Source organism: Saccopteryx bilineata, chromosome 3 (genome assembly GCF_036850765.1).
Source record: "Saccopteryx bilineata isolate mSacBil1 chromosome 3, mSacBil1_pri_phased_curated, whole genome shotgun sequence".
Classification (NCBI taxonomy): Eukaryota; Metazoa; Chordata; class Mammalia; order Chiroptera; family Emballonuridae; genus Saccopteryx; species Saccopteryx bilineata.
Window position 1 is genome coordinate 205,595,098 of NC_089492.1, and position 18,321 is coordinate 205,613,418.

Here is an 18,321-nt window from a genome sequence, read left to right on the forward strand (position 1 = left end):
TAGAAGAAACTAAAGAACAGAGTTTAAATACTTGACTATAATTTATGTATAACAAATTATGAGCCGAGTTATATTTAACATAAAGTTAAACATTTATTAAAAATTTTCTTATCCTACTTTATAGCCATGTCTCTGCAAAAGAAAACCTTGTGAACAGGGACACGGGCTTTACATAACAATGAGAGAAGGACTTGCGACCCGGCAGATGGCTGTGCTGGCTCACTGTCTTGTAAACATGACACCACTAATGGAGGACGTCCCAAACTGAACCCTTGGGGAAGCTTTGAAAAAATACAGATTCTCGGGCAAATGTCTCCATGAACTCATGGCCCCACCCCCTGCCGCACCTCCCTTCTACTGGGCTGGTTGATTGTTCCAAGTCTCCGTGTCCCAGCAATCATGGCACCTGGCACCTTGCCTCTTCTTTGCTTAAAAGGCTCAGGAAGCAGAAGCTTCGGCTACTTCTTCTTCCTTAAACATCACTATTACTTTTCTCATTACCTTTGTTAGGTTTAATTGACATTTTTTCCCATTTTTATGCTGTTGAAAATGACAAAACAAAAATAATTTAACCTGACCTGTGGTGGCACAGTGGATAAAGCATCAACCTGGAATGCTGAGGTGACCAGTTTAAAACCCTGAGCTTGTCTGGTCAAGACATGTACGAGAAGCAGCTATGAGTTGATGCTTCTTGCTCCTCCCCTTAGCCTTTCTTTCTCTCTCTCCTCCCTAAAATCAATAAATAAAAATCTTTAAGAAATAATAATAATTTAGTAACAAGTTTGGTGTCTTTTATTCAAGGGAAAATCATTGTGGGTTGGGAGGATAGTACCTCATAAGCAGGGAGCAGTCTTCCCGAGGGGTTTGGGGCCAGAAGTGAGTAGAAGAGGTAATTGGGCTGTGAGGTCGGAGGTTTCCTGGCAAGGCTAGCAGGTATTGATTTCTAGGGTAAGGCAAACTAGCTAAAGCTAAGTTGGAGAATTGTGCTAGTGTTTCCTTGCCTGTGAGGTGTTTCCTTTAATTTCGGATTCACTTAGGTTTAGATTTGTAGTGTGGGCTGGGCCGCTGTGTTGACCTCCACTTTGGGGGTCTCAATTAATGAATTAACTTTATCAATACATAGTGCTATGTAAATGTAGCTTCAAATCACACTTTTAGCAAAATCGTGTCCCCCAAGCTCCTGCTATAGAATTCCTGGAGATGTCTGCAGAGTCCCTCCTCTTCTCTGGCTTCATTCTGCTTCTAAAGTCAATATATCACCCCCTTTCCCATGCTTCTGCTTGGCTCACCCACTGGACTGTGTTTCTTCCCTACTTAGCTCCTCTGCCTTCTCCAGAGTCTCCGAGCCTCCCATCCCCCCACCCCACCCCCATTGTCTCATTTGCTGCTCTCTCTAAACTGGCTCTCTACCCTCTGTCCATGACTCACAGGGGACCCACTTTCTCTTGTTTTCAGCTGGACCTAAACCAAGACCATGAGACAGTTTCTCTGGTGGTGATATAGTTCAGATCAGGTGCAAACCATAGTTACCACCTGAAACAGCTGCCCTCAGTGCTTGCAGGCCTTGCCAATGGGTTTGTAAGGTACCTTTCCTTGATGTTAGCAGGTTTCATTAAATTATTTCCCTATGACACTGAAATAAATTCCTGAGGTGTGTAGGCACAGCAGCAGTGAGAAATTTTTATGGAGGAGGTTCGGGATAGTTGGAAGACTGGTAAAGGACACAGGAAGTGAAAATAAAATTTACTGAGTATATACACTGCTCACAAAAATTAGGGGATCAGATAATGTGCAGATTCTCCAGTACTTTCAGCCTTTTGTATAGTGCATTTTCACCAATGAAATAAAAATTGGGTTTGCATCTCATTTGCATAATCAAGCAACTTTCTTTGACTTGTTATTTGCTTTTCTGATGTTCTTGTTTAACAACAACAAAAAAATCAAATGCTTCTTTTTTTATCGCTTCATATTCATTTGAAAATATCCCCTAATTTTTGTGAGCAGTGTGTATATATATCGAAGGAAGGAGATTTTGGTGTGTTATGCTATTAAGTACTCACACCACTTAAGAGATATGTTGTTATTCCTGTTGTATAAATAAAGATCCTGAGATATAGAGAAGTTAAATACTTTGTCCTAGGTCAAACAATACATGAGTAACTGGACCAGGACTAAAATCCACACTTTGGAGTTGGCTCCAAAGTCCAACACTCTTTTCCATGAGATCATAATTCCTGAGACGACTATGGTATTTTTAACCTTCTCAGATAATCCCATTAGGAGGCTAAACCTTCCCTATGCTGGGCTTCAGTTTAGAATTTCCTCTCCTTTTGGTGCCACAGAGCCGAAGAAAGACGTCCTTTTGAAATATAGCTTCTCCCTCAGATGATTTGTAATGTTTGAGGCAAAGCATAAGCATTTGCCTGATTCCTGAGCACGAATCACTGACAACCTGCAGAGGTCACGTGGTGCTGCGGAACCTGGTGTCTCCTGCACGGGCCTGGGCTAGAGCCATGTTTTGCCACCAACTGGCTCTAATAAGCTGCAGCAGCTCGGTGCTTTAGGCCACTGCTGTTGTTACAAAAGTCTTTTATGGATCTACTTTTTAATCTTTCTAATTGGGCTTTATGATTTTATAAAGGTTGAATTTGGTTGGCAGTAAAACCCAGTCCTATTCTTTAGAGAAGGCTGGTTGTGTAGAGCTGTCCATTTATCAGGAAATCTTTTTTTCACACTCCAGCTCTGTCTGTTGTTAACCAAATGAGAACCACGGAAGAGACAGAAAATTTTAAAAGAGAAGACAGGAAGGGTGAGTCAAACAGTAACACCAGACTGAGCTCTTGCTTTTAGCAGATAATCCCCAATAATCCACATGAGGCAAGAATAAAATGCCATAGTTATTAAGTGCCCTGAGGTTCTTGCTTTTAATCCCCGTTTCCTTAAAAAGTTATCTGTTCCATATGCACAAGCCACTTCCTACCATCCTCCACTCCCTCCTCACCATCCGCTCCCCAGTGCCAGAGAGATTCATTTATTCAAGGATTTATTTAGTGTCAATCAACAGTCCATCTGCCTTTGCATTAAAAAAATTAAAAAGCAAAATATGGTCCCTTTCTGTTCTTTCAACACAGGAACGAACACCCTTCCCCCACACTCCTCACTCTCATGCTTCCTTTTTCAATTCTTAAGTGTGTAAGAAATTCCTTGCTTCACCTGCCCTTCCTAAATTTACCAAATCTAGGCTTTGTTCGTAGGCCTCTAAAATTTACTCCTTCAGAAACTCAGGTTTTTGAGGAGTGAGGTTGGGCCCTAGCCGCATTTTGTAAAGCAACTTCTTTGAGAGCCTTTTCCACCTGTGAAGTCTTTTCAAAAGTCTTTATGATTCTGGATAAACACCAGGATGCAGGCTGCCAGACCCTACACCAGCCCTCCCCTCGCCATAGGTCATTTTCCCTTTCTTTGAGGGCTATTTGCATGAATATTGCTTGAGAATTTTGCAAAGAGATGATTAAAATTCAACAGCAACACTAAGTGGTGATTAAAACAAGAAAATGAATAAATGTCATGAGCAAGGACTGAAGGTGAAGTCAGTGAAATTACTGATTTTGATAAAACAAAAGAGCCTTACTTTGAATCAGGGGAATTAATCCACCTAGGACCATTTCATTGCTAAATTTCCAAGAAAAAAAAAGTGATATGGACACCTGAGAGCAGCGGAAATGTTAAGGCAGATGCAACATCATGAGAGTCTAGAAAAGATGAAGGACGGGGTGGGTGAGCCTGTGGATACACAGGAGAGAGCAGAATGGTCAGTACTGGTGTTTGCCAGGTCTGGCTGGCCACAGGACCACCTGCATCAGCAATTCCCAGGAAGTTTATTTAAAATGCAGATACCCCAGATAGATTGACTCAGAGCCCCTGGGGGTGGGCCCCAGCCTCCAGAGTTTAACTTTCCAGGCATTGAAGTTTGAAAATCATTGCTTTAGAACTGGTGGAACCAGTCCTACCTGTTGCCACATGGATTTCAAAAGAGATGATCATTCACTGATTATAGCAAATGAATGTACTCTAAACTGTTTTATGTGAGTGCCTGGTTAGCACCTGGACAGCATCACTGAGGCCCCCATTCAGCCAGCAGAAGGTGGCCACGTGGAACCTCAGATTCTGACCAGCTCCTCTTACATCTTTCCTCCGTTTCCTTTCTCTCTATTGTACACTGAAAAGTATTTCTTAGAGTCTTTTTTTTCCCAAATCAGCAAAATATAAAAACAAATAAAACCAAAAATATTTTGGTGATCAACATAGGACTGCCTACTTTATATTTTGCCAAGTAAGGACATTGAAACATAGTAACTATTATCTATTATCATCATGTTGTATAAAACAAAAAACATCTTAGCACTAATTTCAAAAAAGAGAAAGCATATGTGAATTGGTCTATGAAATTCACTGTCTTATCATTATTTTTCTTTATGTTGTCATTTTTAAGAACTACTGGTGTAGAATGCTGAATTTATCCGAAGGCAATGAAACTTGATGCATTGGAATGGATTAATTGAAGATATCATTGGCTCAGAAAGAGTTACCTTCTCTGCCCATGGAGAGGAAAGGACACTTGAGGAGGTGGGTTCGAGCTGGATCTTGAGTGCTGGGCAGGATTTTCACATTTCAGGGTCATTTTACAGAGATGAGATAGCAGGAGTCTAGCCATGGAGATGGGAGTAGGGTATGCAGGGAACAAGAGATGTTCTGGGTCTCTCAGACTTAGTTTGGAGAAGAGACGAGTCGAACACAGAAAGGGTCTTTCCAATTATCTGGACTGATCACCATGTGCCGGCATCATTCTTGTAGGTCCCATTTAATTTTCATAGGAATCCTACAAGGTGGAATTCTACCTTACCAATATGTCCAATGAAACACAGAGAGATTAAATTCTTTGTCTGAGACCACAGTTGTATGGATCTGAATTGAAACATTCCCAAGTCTGACTCCAAAGTGCATGCTCTTTCCCTGTACTAACTTCCTCTATTGACTTTGAGTGACAGGATAATTATGGTTGGCATTTACATTCAGTACTTCCTATGTGCCAGAAACTGTACAAAGCACTTTACATCCATCAGCTCATTTACTTTTAGAATAAGCCTGTGAGGTAAGTATTCTTGTTACCACTTACAGATAAGGAACTGAAGCCCAGAGAAGTTCGGCAACCTTACAGAGCCAGGATTTAAACCTAGGACTCTGATTCTGGAGCCCAGGCTCTTAACCACTCTTGGGATTTCCTCTACTGTGGAAAAGATTCTGAACTGATGTCACAGAATCCAGGTGCCATATACACTAATGTGTGTGTGTGTGCGTGTATGTGTGTGTGTATATGTATATATATGTATATATATAATTATATATATTTATATTTATATGTATGTGCTGAATATAGATATATATAGATATATATATATTTAAATGAGGTTAGTGACAGATCAGGGAAAAATTTTTTCTTAATCTTTAACTCCTCAATCTTCCCCATCTTCTCCTAGCTCCTCTCCTGCCTCAGACACACAACTATATAGTATTTTACTATATATGGGAACTCCTTCAACTAGTGGTCTCCCCTGACCAGGGGTAGTAAAGGAGACCTGAGTAAGGCCCCTGGCAATGGCTAGGGCCCCAAGTCATCAGGGGCAAATTGAGGTTTGGTGGAATTGGTAGGGGCAGGCCAAGGGGAGAAGACAGAGTTCTACTGACAGGGACAAAAGACAGTTCTTGCAATACTGATGACTGGAAAGTGGGTCACAGTTGCATTAGCCTCAGGTCAATTGTTATGGTATTAAAAAAACCTCATCTCACACTAATCCTTCTTTGATTTAGAAGACACTGGTTCTCTCAGGGGTGTCTATACACAAATAGGAAAACATTCAGCCTAAGTTTGCAGTTTTTAGTACGTTTAATTAGCATTTATTGAGCACTTATTACATGTCAAGCACAAGGAATATTGAAGGGTTTGTGGGATTTTCTTTGTCCCACTAGGATGACCAACCAGCTCTTGTTTGGAACTGTCCCAGTTTTAGCACTGAATGTCCCATGCCCCAAGAAACCCCTCAATCTTGGACAATGGTTAGTCACTCTAATAGGTGACTAACACAGGGTCTGTGCTCACAAGGAACTCACAATCCAGAAATGATGGAGGAAAATACCCAAGTCACTTATGACAACCCGAAGGTTTAGGTGCGCTGTTTCATGCAGGAAAGAATGGCAGTCTGATATATTTACCGAAATCACTAATAGCATAATACAGAAGTGATTTCCATTCATTATAAACTCTGAGCATTAGCTCATTAGTAGATTGCACTATGAAATGGAAGTCATGGAAGAATTTATCATTCAAGCAATGTTTTATTTTTGTCTGAAATAAACTGTCTTTTCCTTTTGGAATAAATTCTCCTTTCACTCTGATAGTGATCCAATCTTTACGATTATTTTTTCACTGATTATATATAGGCATTGTCTCCACCAGAGTTGTGCAAAAGAAATATAAGGCAAACCATATAGGTACAAAATTTTCAAGTAGCCACATTAAAAAAGTAAAAAGAAACAGCTGAAATTAATTTTAATAATATAGTATGTTCAATCAAAATATATTAATCAAATATATTTAAATTCAACAGTTCAAATGCTATAGAGATATTTACCTGAAACCTGTTTACTGGATCAATTTAATTTTGATTAAATTGCATTACATTTAATTTTCTAAATAAAATTATTTAAAAAAAATAAAATACTGTTTTAGGCCCTGGCAGGTTGGCTCAGTGGTAGAGCATCAGCCTGATGTGTGGTTGTCCTGGTTTGATTCCTGGTCATGGTACACAGGGATAGTGACCAACTGCTTCTCCACCTCTCCTCCTCCCCCCTTCTCTCTCTTCCTCTCCTATAGCCATGGGTCGATTGGTTCGAGAGCATCAGTCCAGGCACTAAGGATGGTTCCCTTGAGCCTCTGCCTCAGGTGCTAAAAATAGCTCAACTGTGAGCATGGCCCCAGATGGGCAGAGTGTGGGCCCCAGACAGGGGTTGCCAGATGGACCCTGGTTGGGGCACATGTGGGAGTCTGTCTCTAACTCCCCTCCTCTCCTTAAAAAAATAAAATTAAATAAAAACAAAAATAAAATACTGTTTTAATATGATCAATGTTAATTAGTAATGAGATGATTTATTTTAAACTAAATCTTCAAAATCCAGAGTGGCTATATTTCAAGTGCTCAACCATGAGTTATTAGTAAAGTAATTATAGCTTTGGACACCACAGTTCCACACATAGCCATGTATAGAATAGAAACAATTAGTTTGAGCACTGAAGCAAAAACTCTTTGCCTAAGTAAATGGACAAATTTGAAGAAAAGTACTTACTTCTGCGTAAGTTTTTGACTCTTAACCACACTGGCCCTGGCTGATAGGCTCAGTGCTAGAGCGTTGGCCCAGCATGTGGATGTCCTGGGTTTGATTTCTGGTCAGGGGACACAGGAGAAATGCCCATCTTCTTCTTCACCCTACCCTTTCACTTCTCTCTTTATCTCTTTCTCCCCTTCTGCAGCTATGACTCAATTACAGCAAGTTGGCCCTGGGTGCTAAGGATAGCTCCATGGCCTCCACCTCAGGTGGTAAAAATGGCTCCAGTAGAAATGGAGCAAGGGCCCCAGATAGGGAGAGCATCACCCCCTAATGGGCTTGCTGGGTAGATACTGGTCAGGGTGCATGTGGGAGTCTGTCTCTGCCTCCTCTCCTCTCACTAAATTAAAATAATAATAATAATAATAATTTAGACCATACTGGCACACGCAAAGGAGAAAACTGCCGGCACAGAACCACGTGTTCTTCCTTAACCGTGGGAACCACACTGAGCACCTTGTGAGGAGGCCATTCTTAGGCCTGGTTTCACAACATCCCCAGGTGTTTCCAGTTATCTCTAAGGGGTTTCATGAAATATGCAAAACAAAATAGAATTTAAATTCTTGGATCCATTAAAACCAATTATTGTATGTTCCTCATGGTATGTTCCTGAGATGAGAAGGGAGATTTATGAAACCCAGCAAACAATGGACTGATGTTGTAACTCCGAACAGGCGGCAAAACAAAAATAACATGACAGAGATGACAGTGTCACCAGGGGAAACCACTGGGTTGGGTTTAGAAAACCCAATACTCCCTCAGCCTGCTTTGCCAAATGATTTATCTACTCAATAATGCTGAATGAACATTCCACCTTTCCCTCTGTTACAAATGTTAGACTCTCCCCTTTTGTTTACTTATAAGTATTTCCACTATTTTTGCCCATTGTCCCTCAAGATAACTGCACCCTTACTCTATTTTTTCATTTTGCAAACAGTTACTGAGTCTTCCTAAAAGTTTCTTTTTTTTTTTTTCATTGCGACACCTTAGTTGTTCATTGATTGTTTTCTCATATGTGCCTTGACCGCAGGCCTTCAGCAGACCGAGTAACCCCTTGCTCGAGCCAGTGACCTTGGGTCCAAGCTGGTGAGCTTTTTGCTCAAGCCAGATGAGGCCCCGCTCAAGCTGGCGACCTCAGGGTCTCGAACCTGGGTCCTCCACATCCCAGTCTGACGCTCTATCCACTGCACCACTGCCTGGTCAGGCCCTAAAAGTTTCTGAAAGGAGGTTCTATACAAAAGGTCAAGGAAGTCTCGCAGGCATTTCCAAACTACAGCCCTCAGGCTGCATGCGGCCCTCTGAGGCCATTTATCTCCCCCCCCCCCCCCGCCGCACTTCTGGAAGGGGCACCTCTTTCATTGGTGGTCAGTGAGAGGAGCACTGTATGTGGCGGCCCTCCAACGGTCTGAGGGACAGTGAACTGGCCCCTTGTGTAAAAAGTTTGGGGACCCCTGATTAGAGAGCTATGAAATCAGTTCTGGGTCTGTCTTAACTAAGGATTAGCCCAGGGAGGTATGGACTTTTTTTTTTTTTACTTATTTTAAATTTATATTTAGATTTTAGTTTTTTATTATGTTTAATTGAATTTATTTGGGCACTTGAAACCTGTGTAATCATGTTAACCAAGGATAGACTTTAAAGTAGGTTCAGGAAGGCTCAGCAAACAGGCTGAGCCCCAGGGAGCAAACGTGTTGAACTTCTAGAACTTCTATCAATTAACAATGTCTATGTCAGTTAATATCTCAGAAGCTGGCCCTGGCTGGTTGGCTCAGTGGTAGAGCGTCGGCCTGGCTTGCAGAAGGCCCGGGTTCAATTCCCGGCCAGGGCACACAGGAGAAGCGCCCATCTGCTTCTCCACCCCTCCTCTTCTCCTTCCTCTCTGTCTCTCTCTTCCCCTCCCACAGCCAAGGCTCCATTGGAGCAAAGATGGCCCGGGCGCTGGGGATGGCTCCTTGGCCTCTGCCACAGGCGCTGGAGTGGCTCTGGTCGCAACAGAGCGACGCCTCGGAGGGGCAGAGCATCGCCCCCTGGTGGGCAGAGCATCGCCCCTGGTAGGCGTGCCGGGTGGATCTCGGTTGGGCGCATGCGGGAGTCTGTCTGACTGTCTCTCCCCGTTTCCAGCTTCAGAAAAATACAAAAAAAAAAAAAAAAATCTCAGAAGCTTGTGGTTGGCCTGGGACAACCCCCCTTCTCCAAACACACACACACACACACACACACACACACACACACACACACTGAACAGAAGCAGGCAGGGCAGGAATGAACCTGGAAGAGAAGCAACTTTTTTTTTACTTTAATACATTTTTCTCCTAAGCTAGCCTTGACCTGCCTTCAAAGTAATCTCAGTGACACCTTTGACACCATTCCTTTCTTCTTTTTATTTATTCATTAAATAATGTTGAACACCAACTAGATGCCAGGTGTATTTGTGCTAGGGATAAAAAGTGAATATGACACAATCCTCTGGAGTCTAGGTGGGGGAATCATTAATGGGCACATGTGTTAGGATCTGGCACGTGCAATGGCAAAGACAAACTGGGGAAGTGCGGGAGGGTCCCCTAACCAGTAATTCAGAGTTTAGAAACCAGAGAGCTGAGAAGAGGAACACCCCTCCACCACTCCCCTGGATTTTCAGAACTATTCAGGAGGGCTTTCAACTTCCACAGCTAATGGGAATTGGAGCACGACATATGAGGCAGATGCTTGGCAATTTTACCTGGATTTTGAGGGTCAAGGAGACCCCCAGCTGACATCTTGTAATGCTGAGATGGCAGACACAACTGGAAGCAAGTGACTTTAGTGTGTGTGTGCCCGTGTGTAATATTTGGCCAAGGAAACCTCAGAGTGGCAAGAAGGGCCCCAGTAGCAGAGGCTATTCCTTGATTTCTAGATCAGAGTTTCTGTTGGAATTGGTGTATCCTTAAACATCATTTTTTCTTTTCTCAAAATCCTTCCTTTATTTTTAAACTTTTTTTGAGAGAGAGAGGGAGAGAGAAGGAGGAGAGATGAGAAGCATCAACTCATAGTTGCTTCCTTTTAGTTGTGTTAATTGATTGCTTCTCATACGTGCCTTGATGGAGGGGAGGGGAGGGGGGCTCAGGATGAGCTAGCAACCGCTTGCTCAAGGCAGCAACCTTGGGCTCAATCCAGTGACCTTGGGCTCATGTCAATGATCTTACTCTCAAGCCAGCAACCTCAGGATTTTGAACCAAGGACCTTGACCAGTCAGGATCAAAATTTTTCCTTTAAGGATGGAAAAGTCTGAGCTCTAGAGCAATGCAATGATGTGCTGTCAGGCGCTATGACAGGATCCCACGTGTTTCTGACTCCTTGGGTCCCTCTTCCCATTATGCTGCCTATCTGACCAGCTCTGTGAACAGTTAGGGCAGCACAGCTATAGACAAAGGAAGACCTTAACTAAGCCCACTTTAGTAAATTCAGACAACACAGGCAAAGGCCCTCCACTTTGTGAGCATGCCCTGTGTAATTGTTCATAGTGCCCTTGCCTTCTGGCTGGAGAGCTTTGTCTCTTGTTAGGGTTGCATCCCAGCCCCGGCAGTGAGGGGTGCTCTGTCACTGCTGATTGACGGAGTGGTGAGAGCACCTCCATCCAGCTCTAGTCATAGAAACCTGGGCTGAAGCTGAGGCTTCTTCTCACCCCCAGGAGTGATGGCACTAATGCCCATACTCAGATGGCCCTCTGCTATTTCCAAACCTATTCACATGCTTCACTACATTCAATCTCAAGTATCCCTGCAGGGTGAACATTTGCCTGAGCATAAAGGAAGCCTGAAAATTTCTAGACTTCTCTTTTGCACTTTTATTCAAACCCACAAAGCCTGAAAAACCAATAAGTTGCTTTGTGTTATATAGACTCTGAGGGAATTGCATCATTTCCCCAGTGTAAGATTGATTCCTAAATATACTGCTCACAAAAATTAGGGGATATTTCCAAATGAATATGAAGTGATAAAAAAAGCATTTGATTTTTTTTTATTAAACAAAGAACATCAGAAAAGCAAACGACAAGTCAAAGAAAGTTGTTTGATTATGCAAATGAGATGCCAAACCAACTTTTATTTCATTGGTGAATATGCACTATACAAAAGGCTGAAAGTACTGGAGTATCTGCATGTTCCCTGATCCCTTAATTTATGTGAGCAGTGTATATGGTATTAAAGGGGCCATCCTTTCTGCAGTTGTCTGTAGAGCTGTAATTCATCTTTCCTGGGGACACTCAGCCCAGACTTAAGGGCACTTGGTGAGCACAAATACAGCTTTCTTACAAGCCTCTGGGTCTGGGAATGCCAAGAAGTTTCAGCCCAGCACAGACTCGGGTTCCCTCCTTCCTCATATCTGACTGGAAGCTCCCTGAGGGGAAGAACCACATCTATGCCGGTCAATTCTGCAATCCCAGGACCTAGCATTTTCTGTGGATTGATGGGTGGATATGGATGGATTAATGAAACTTCAATGAATCGTCTAGTTTAGAGAAGATTTGAGTCCTCCCTCTTTTGCTATTCTGATTGATTTCTTCACATAAAACTGTTAAAATGACCAGCAGAAAGTAGTGCATTAGCTGATTCAGAAAGCAGTTAAGAAGGCCAGAAAGGAGAGAGTTTCTCATAAGGAATTTCTGCATAAAGAAAGAAACCTAGAGGAAAGGTAATGTTAAAAATGCACATGAATATGTTTGAGCACCAAGTACTTTTTCATATTTTATTCTCACAAAAAAAAATCCTGATAGAAAGGGCATCAATTTAGTAAATATTTCTCGATGTAGGTTACTTTGCTGAATATTATTCATGCATCATCTCATTTAAAATTCACAACTTAATTAGGACAACCCTATTATTGTCTCCATTTTATAGAGGAGGCTTAGAGAGAGAAACATTTAGGATGTGATAGTTTCAAGAACTGAACCTAATTTTAAAGCATATGCTTTTAACTGCTATAATTTATGATGAGGCACGTAATTTGATTTGATTTTTTTTCTTGTTTATTTATTTATTTTGTTCTTTTCCAAGTAAGAGGAGGGAAGACAGAGAGATAGACTTCTGCATGTGCCCCAACCAGTACCCAACCTGCAACCCCAGTCTAGGGCCGATGCTCTGCCCATCTGTGGCCATGCTAACAAATGAGCTATTTTTAGCACCTGAGGCAGAAGCTCTATGGAGCCATCTCAGCCCCCTGGGGCCAATGCACTCAAACCAATCGAGCCATGGCTGCAGGAGGGGAAGAGAGAGAGACAGAGAAGAGAGAGACAGAAGGGGAGAGGGAGAGGGGTGGAGAAGCAGGTGGTCACTTCTCCTGTGTGCTGACTGTGAATTGAACCCAGTACATCCACATGCCAGGCCGATGCTCAACCACTGAGTCAACCAGCTAAGGCCTGATTTTCTTTCAGAGTGATGAAGAAACTGAAGCTTAGGAATTCTCCTCAAGCCAGTAAGTGGTAGAGCCAGGACTCCAACTTAAGTTGGCCTGACTTTAAGTCCTGCCCTCTTTCCAACTCTCCTAGCTCTCTTCTCCTTTGACATGCTCAGTGGCTATAAGGCAGACCACCAAAAGTGACTTTCAATGGGTACAGAAAGAACAATTTTGACCAGAAACTTGGCAATGCTGTCTGATACACATTTAAAGAAAAAAGAAAAAAAAAAGAAAAAAGATTTATCTAAGGGCTGGGAAGCACTGAATTGTCCAAACAAAATAAAAGTAGGTTCTTGTGGGATGATTTTAAAAATGATTTAAATTCTGTTTTTTAAAACTATTTTATTGAATAAGAGTTTTGTGCTCTTGGTATAGCATTCAAACTGTACAAAAGGGTTAATAGTGAAAAGTAATTCTGCTCTTCCTTATGCTTCAGGTCCCCTCTCATGGCACTGGTCAGCACTCCAACACTCCTGGTGGATGTGTGGGTCATAAGCTTGGCGAGCCCTACCCTCCAATCCACACACATGCTTGCGAGCAGAAGGTAGGGGAAAGAGGAAGGAGGAGATGGAATGAACAGCATCTGCCACCTATTGGCTTCTTCTGTAGAGACAAAGAGGCCAAGACGTTATAACTATTGGGGGGCACTAGTGAGATCCTGAACCCCAGCCTAGCTGGTTTGGGTAGGCCCTTCCCCTCCCCTCTGCCTAGTTCAGGGCTAGGACTGGGAGCTTTGGGAGCATCGAGAGTTCACTGCTGCTGGGAACATTGGTGGTCTCCTGATTGACAGTCACCTCAAGACCCGAGCCCTTCAGACACAAGATGAGGAAGAGGGCTGAGGCATGTGGTAACAGTAGCTAACCAATTTAGTGTGAAACATGTCCCCTCTGGGGACATTTTCAGGGTTTGGACTGAGGTTACACTTCTAAATGAATGGAGGCGATCAGGCAGTAGATATAGATCTATGATAATGTTACCACTTAGTGCTTGCTTTAGGATACTGTGCTCTATCGAGCAATGTGAATTACATTTCAGCCATGCATGAGAACTCCTCAAAGTGAAACAGCTTTGAGTGCATTACTCACCTCCACTCTTAGCTTGTTGGGGACAGTAATCAGAACCCAGTGTCTACTCCTGTTGCCTGAGCCTACTAACCCATAGTCACATGTGAGTGCATCTCCATCCATGTTGGCCAGGCTGGTGTCCGATTGGTAAACCCTGCTGGGAGCGCTGCTGACTGGAACATGGCATCCAGGCCGATGGCCAGATGCCCGGTGACACGACCTTTGGCAGGGAGATGATTCCTTCAACACTTTTTTCAGTAAGACAGGCACTGGCAAGCGTTGCCCAGGGCAGTGTCTGTAGACCTGGAACCTGCAGACATCGATGAAGTTCACACTGGCACTGCTGCTAGCTCTTCTGCCCAGAGCAGTTGTCACAGGCAAGGAAAATCCTGCCAATAACTGTGCCTGTGGACACTGCACCATTGGCAAGGGGATCATTGACCGTGTCTTAGACCTAATTAAGAAACTGGTCGACCAGTGCACAAGTCTTCAGGGGTTCCTGGTTATCTACATCTTTGGAGGGACCTCCCTGCTGATGGAACATTTCTTTGTCAATTATGGCAAGAAGCCTAAGATAGAGTTCTCTGTTTAGGCAGCCCCTCAGGTTTCCACGGTTGAGATAACGAGGGCATCTGTTGTAGAAACCTCAATACAGGGTGGGGTAACAGTAGGTTGACAGTTGTTCATATGGAAAATAATACAATAATTAATAAATGATAAAACAAGAATAAACTCTGTTTTGTGTACTCACAACTGTAAATCTACTTTTGCCCAACCCTGTATTGAGTGTCCAATCTACACTAATCTTAACAGCTTTATTAGCCAAATTATATCCCCCATCATGGCTTCCCTCAGATTTCATGGTACCCTGAATCTTGATCTGACCAAATTCCAGACCAACCTGGTGCCCTAACCCTACATTCACTTCTCTTTGGCCACATATGCCCCATCATCTCTGCTGAGAAAGCTTACCAAGAACAGCTTCCTGTAGCAGAGATCACAACGCAAGCTTGGAGTTAGCCAGATGGTGAAATATGACCCTTGCCATGGCTTGCTCCTGCCTGTTGTATCATGGTGATGTGGTCTCCAAGGATGTCAATGCTGCTATTGCCACCATCAAGATCAAGTGTATTATCCAGTTTGTGGATTGATGCCCCCCTGGCTTCAAAGTTGGCATTAATTACCAGCCTCCTATTATGGTACCTGGTGGAGACCTGGCCAAAGTACAATAAGCTATGTGCTTGCTGAGCAACCATGTAAGTACTGCTGAGGTCTGGGCTCGCCTGGACCACAGTATGGCCTGAGTATGCCAAGCCTGTAACTTTGTGGTACATGGCAAGAGCATGGAGGAAGGAGAGTTTTTGTAAGCCTGTGAGGGCAAGGCTGTCCTTGAGGAAGATTATAAGAAGGTTGGTGTGGATTCTGTCGAAAGAGAGGGGAAGGAGAAAAATAGGAATACCAATTACCATTCCTTTCAGCCCTGCAACATGTCAGACTCAGAACTTCAGGTTCTTCAGCTGACAGGCGTTAAAGCTTTCTGGTTAGATTATCTTCACTTATACCTGTGGTCATATCTGTTCTTTTCATGTGTACCTGTAAGATTTTTCCCTCACATCTCAGAGTGGAAGCATTGAGAAAAAAAAAAATGACATCGCTTTGGCTGGCCCAGTATTTGTCTTGTTGAGGGTTGGTGAAAATGGAGGACAGGGAGGAAATAACAATGAAGAGAAATCTTTCTTCGTTCCCAGATTGTGGGTAGCTTAAGGATTCCATTTAGCAACAGAAAATGTCCTGTGATTGTCATTGACAACCTAGAAGAAGCCCTCAAGATCATTTCATCCAAATATTTCCCATTTGCAGCCTGGCTGAGGGTGTAGTGACACACCATGCAAAGTCACACAGGCCCTACCAGCATCACCTGGCTGAGCAGACCTGCTGGAGACCCATTAGATGGGCAGGCGGAGGGTCCATCCCAGTGGGTCACAGCCTGGCCGGAGCTTCCTCACAGCCTTGTTAGTCCTTGTCAGTGTGTTCATTGTCTCTAGGTTCCAGGGTTGGAAAATCAGGGTCTTTAAGTCTAAAAACACCACAACCCATTCTTTACTTCCAAGCAGTATCTCAGAGGCCTCATGGAATGGGTTTATGATCCCCAAATTGCTGAGATTGATTTGTAATAAAGGAAGTTACTAATTTATAAGGTTGACATAGTATATTCTAGAATCTCTTTGCAAAGTAGTAGGCGACCTTGTGAAATCAAAAACATAATAAGAAAATTGCCTAATAGGCAGAAAATTATACAGGAGGAAGAATAGGCCTAGTAAAATGTATTCAATATTGGGGCTGGGAAAAATCTATTGTTACTCTCACCCCTTTTTTTCATGGGAAAAGTTATATCTTGAGTTTGCATTTTATCTCACTGTTATTAGCTATGTGACTTTAAACAAATTGTTTAACTTTCTGAGACGTCTTTTCTTTATAGATCCAGTGGGGCTACCTACCAAATACAGTCTCTTTCTCAGATGGTGTGAGATACACTGAGATTTGGCTTCTCAAATACTGTTAAGTGGACTGTAATTTTCATTAGTCCTTTGTTAGATGAAAAGGACAGTGTAGTAAGTTTTCATCATGCTAAATCCATCAAAATATTTAATGTTAAAATACTCTTTATTTCATTAAATTATGGTGATGAGCTATCATCTTTTTTAAAAATGCCCTTACTTAGCTGTACAGTATACGAAGTTGTTCTCTTAATATGTTACTTAGAATTTGTGCCTGCACAGGCACAAATATTACAATTTAGCCCCTCTAAAAAGTACAGAGATATAGCCTCTTTTGCCTTCTGGTCTTCTATTTGGTTAGTGGTTTCTGTGAATTTAGAAATAAAAACAAATTTCTAAAACATAAAATTTTAATGTTACTCAGCTTTATACTTCTATTCTGTCCCAAGAGGGAATGTTAACACTTGATGGAGTCTAGTTTTTTTGTGGCATTTTCTTCCTCATCTGCCTACCATATCTATCTTTGTCACCCTTCTTTGACTAGTCTAGTGTCTGGTGGCTTGGGTTATATAAGAACTTTAACAGGGACACAGATATGACTGAACCTGTTGGGAGTCCCTAGCTCCTGTTTGGGAGGTTTTTCCAATGGACAAAGCCAGGAGAAGGGAGCTTAGGAGCCAGCATAGCAAGCTCAAGGGTCAGAAAATTACAGAACTAGCAGGACTGATGGATGTGGCTGCTGAGGAAGACTTCAGCCTGTGGCTTTATATGAAGAGAGAAAGGAAAGTAAGAGGGAGGAAAGAAGGGAAAGAAAGAAAAGAATTATTTTCTGAGCCAGGAAAGTTCTTTAAATAAAAAATTCATATGACCCTTTGGAGAAAAAGAACAAAAACAAAGACTAACAGTTAAAATGTGGGAGCTGGATGGTGAGCAACACCTGTTGTACTTAGAAGCAGAGCTATTTAAATAGCAGCACCCAGGGCAGCACTTCAGGCACACACAAGCTGTTATTCTGCTCCAGAAACCTGAGTAGAAGGGAAAGAAGAAGGAAAAAGAGCCTTGGAGAAACAGCTAAAGCCCAGGTTGCGGGGAATGAGGATGCAAGCCTTAGGTACCTAGTAACTTGGGTGAGTGCATGCTGGAATAGGAGCCCTCACTCCATCCCTCTTCTCCCTCTCTACTTCAGTTCTGAGCCAGCCAGCCAAAGCCAAGGTTTTCACCCCACTGACTCGTTTGCAAAGGCTTTTTTTAAGTAACCTATAGTTGTAGACTGTAACTATATTCTGATTCTTGTGACTCTTCATGCAAATCACAGGAGGCTGCAAACCCAAGCTGGGCCTTTTCAGCAACTTTCTGGGCTGCCCCACCTTGGAGCAGCTGGGGAAAAATGTTATGCCAGAATATCTGAGCATGTTCACAGTCATGGCTCTGGGAAGATGAACTAAAGGTGGAGGACATATGTCTTTGCTTACTCAGTATTGGAGGTAAGACTGGATGGATAGGGCAAGAGAGCCACATCCCTCACCCTTATATGTTGTAATAGTAAAAAAATCTTGGTGATATTTGGTATGACAGTTGTGTTTGTGGTAGAGGGAGGAAATTTTGATAACTGACATGCATAGAATGTGGGTTAGCTCCAGCTGTGTGTTCAAAGAATAAAATTTAGACTACCATCATCTTTTGTCTGGACTTGCTTTCTTGCCTCAGGGGCACCAACGACTGCTCTGCTGGCTTGCAAGAGCTGACTATGGATGTATTTTCCTTTTTGTTTTATTGTTTGTTTGTTATTAATTTTACTAGGGTGACATCAATAAATCAGGGTACATATGTTCAAAGAAAACATGTCCAGGTTATCTTGTCAATCAATTATGTTGCATACCCATCACCCAAAG

General features: G+C 42.6%; 1 pseudogene; it reads left to right on the top strand.

The window, feature by feature from the left end:
• The first annotated feature begins 14,042 nt into the window (after positions 1-14,042).
• LOC136329977 (tubulin alpha-1B chain pseudogene) lies at positions 14,043-15,565 on the top strand (annotated as a pseudogene).
• The last annotated feature ends 2,756 nt before the right edge of the window (positions 15,566-18,321 follow it).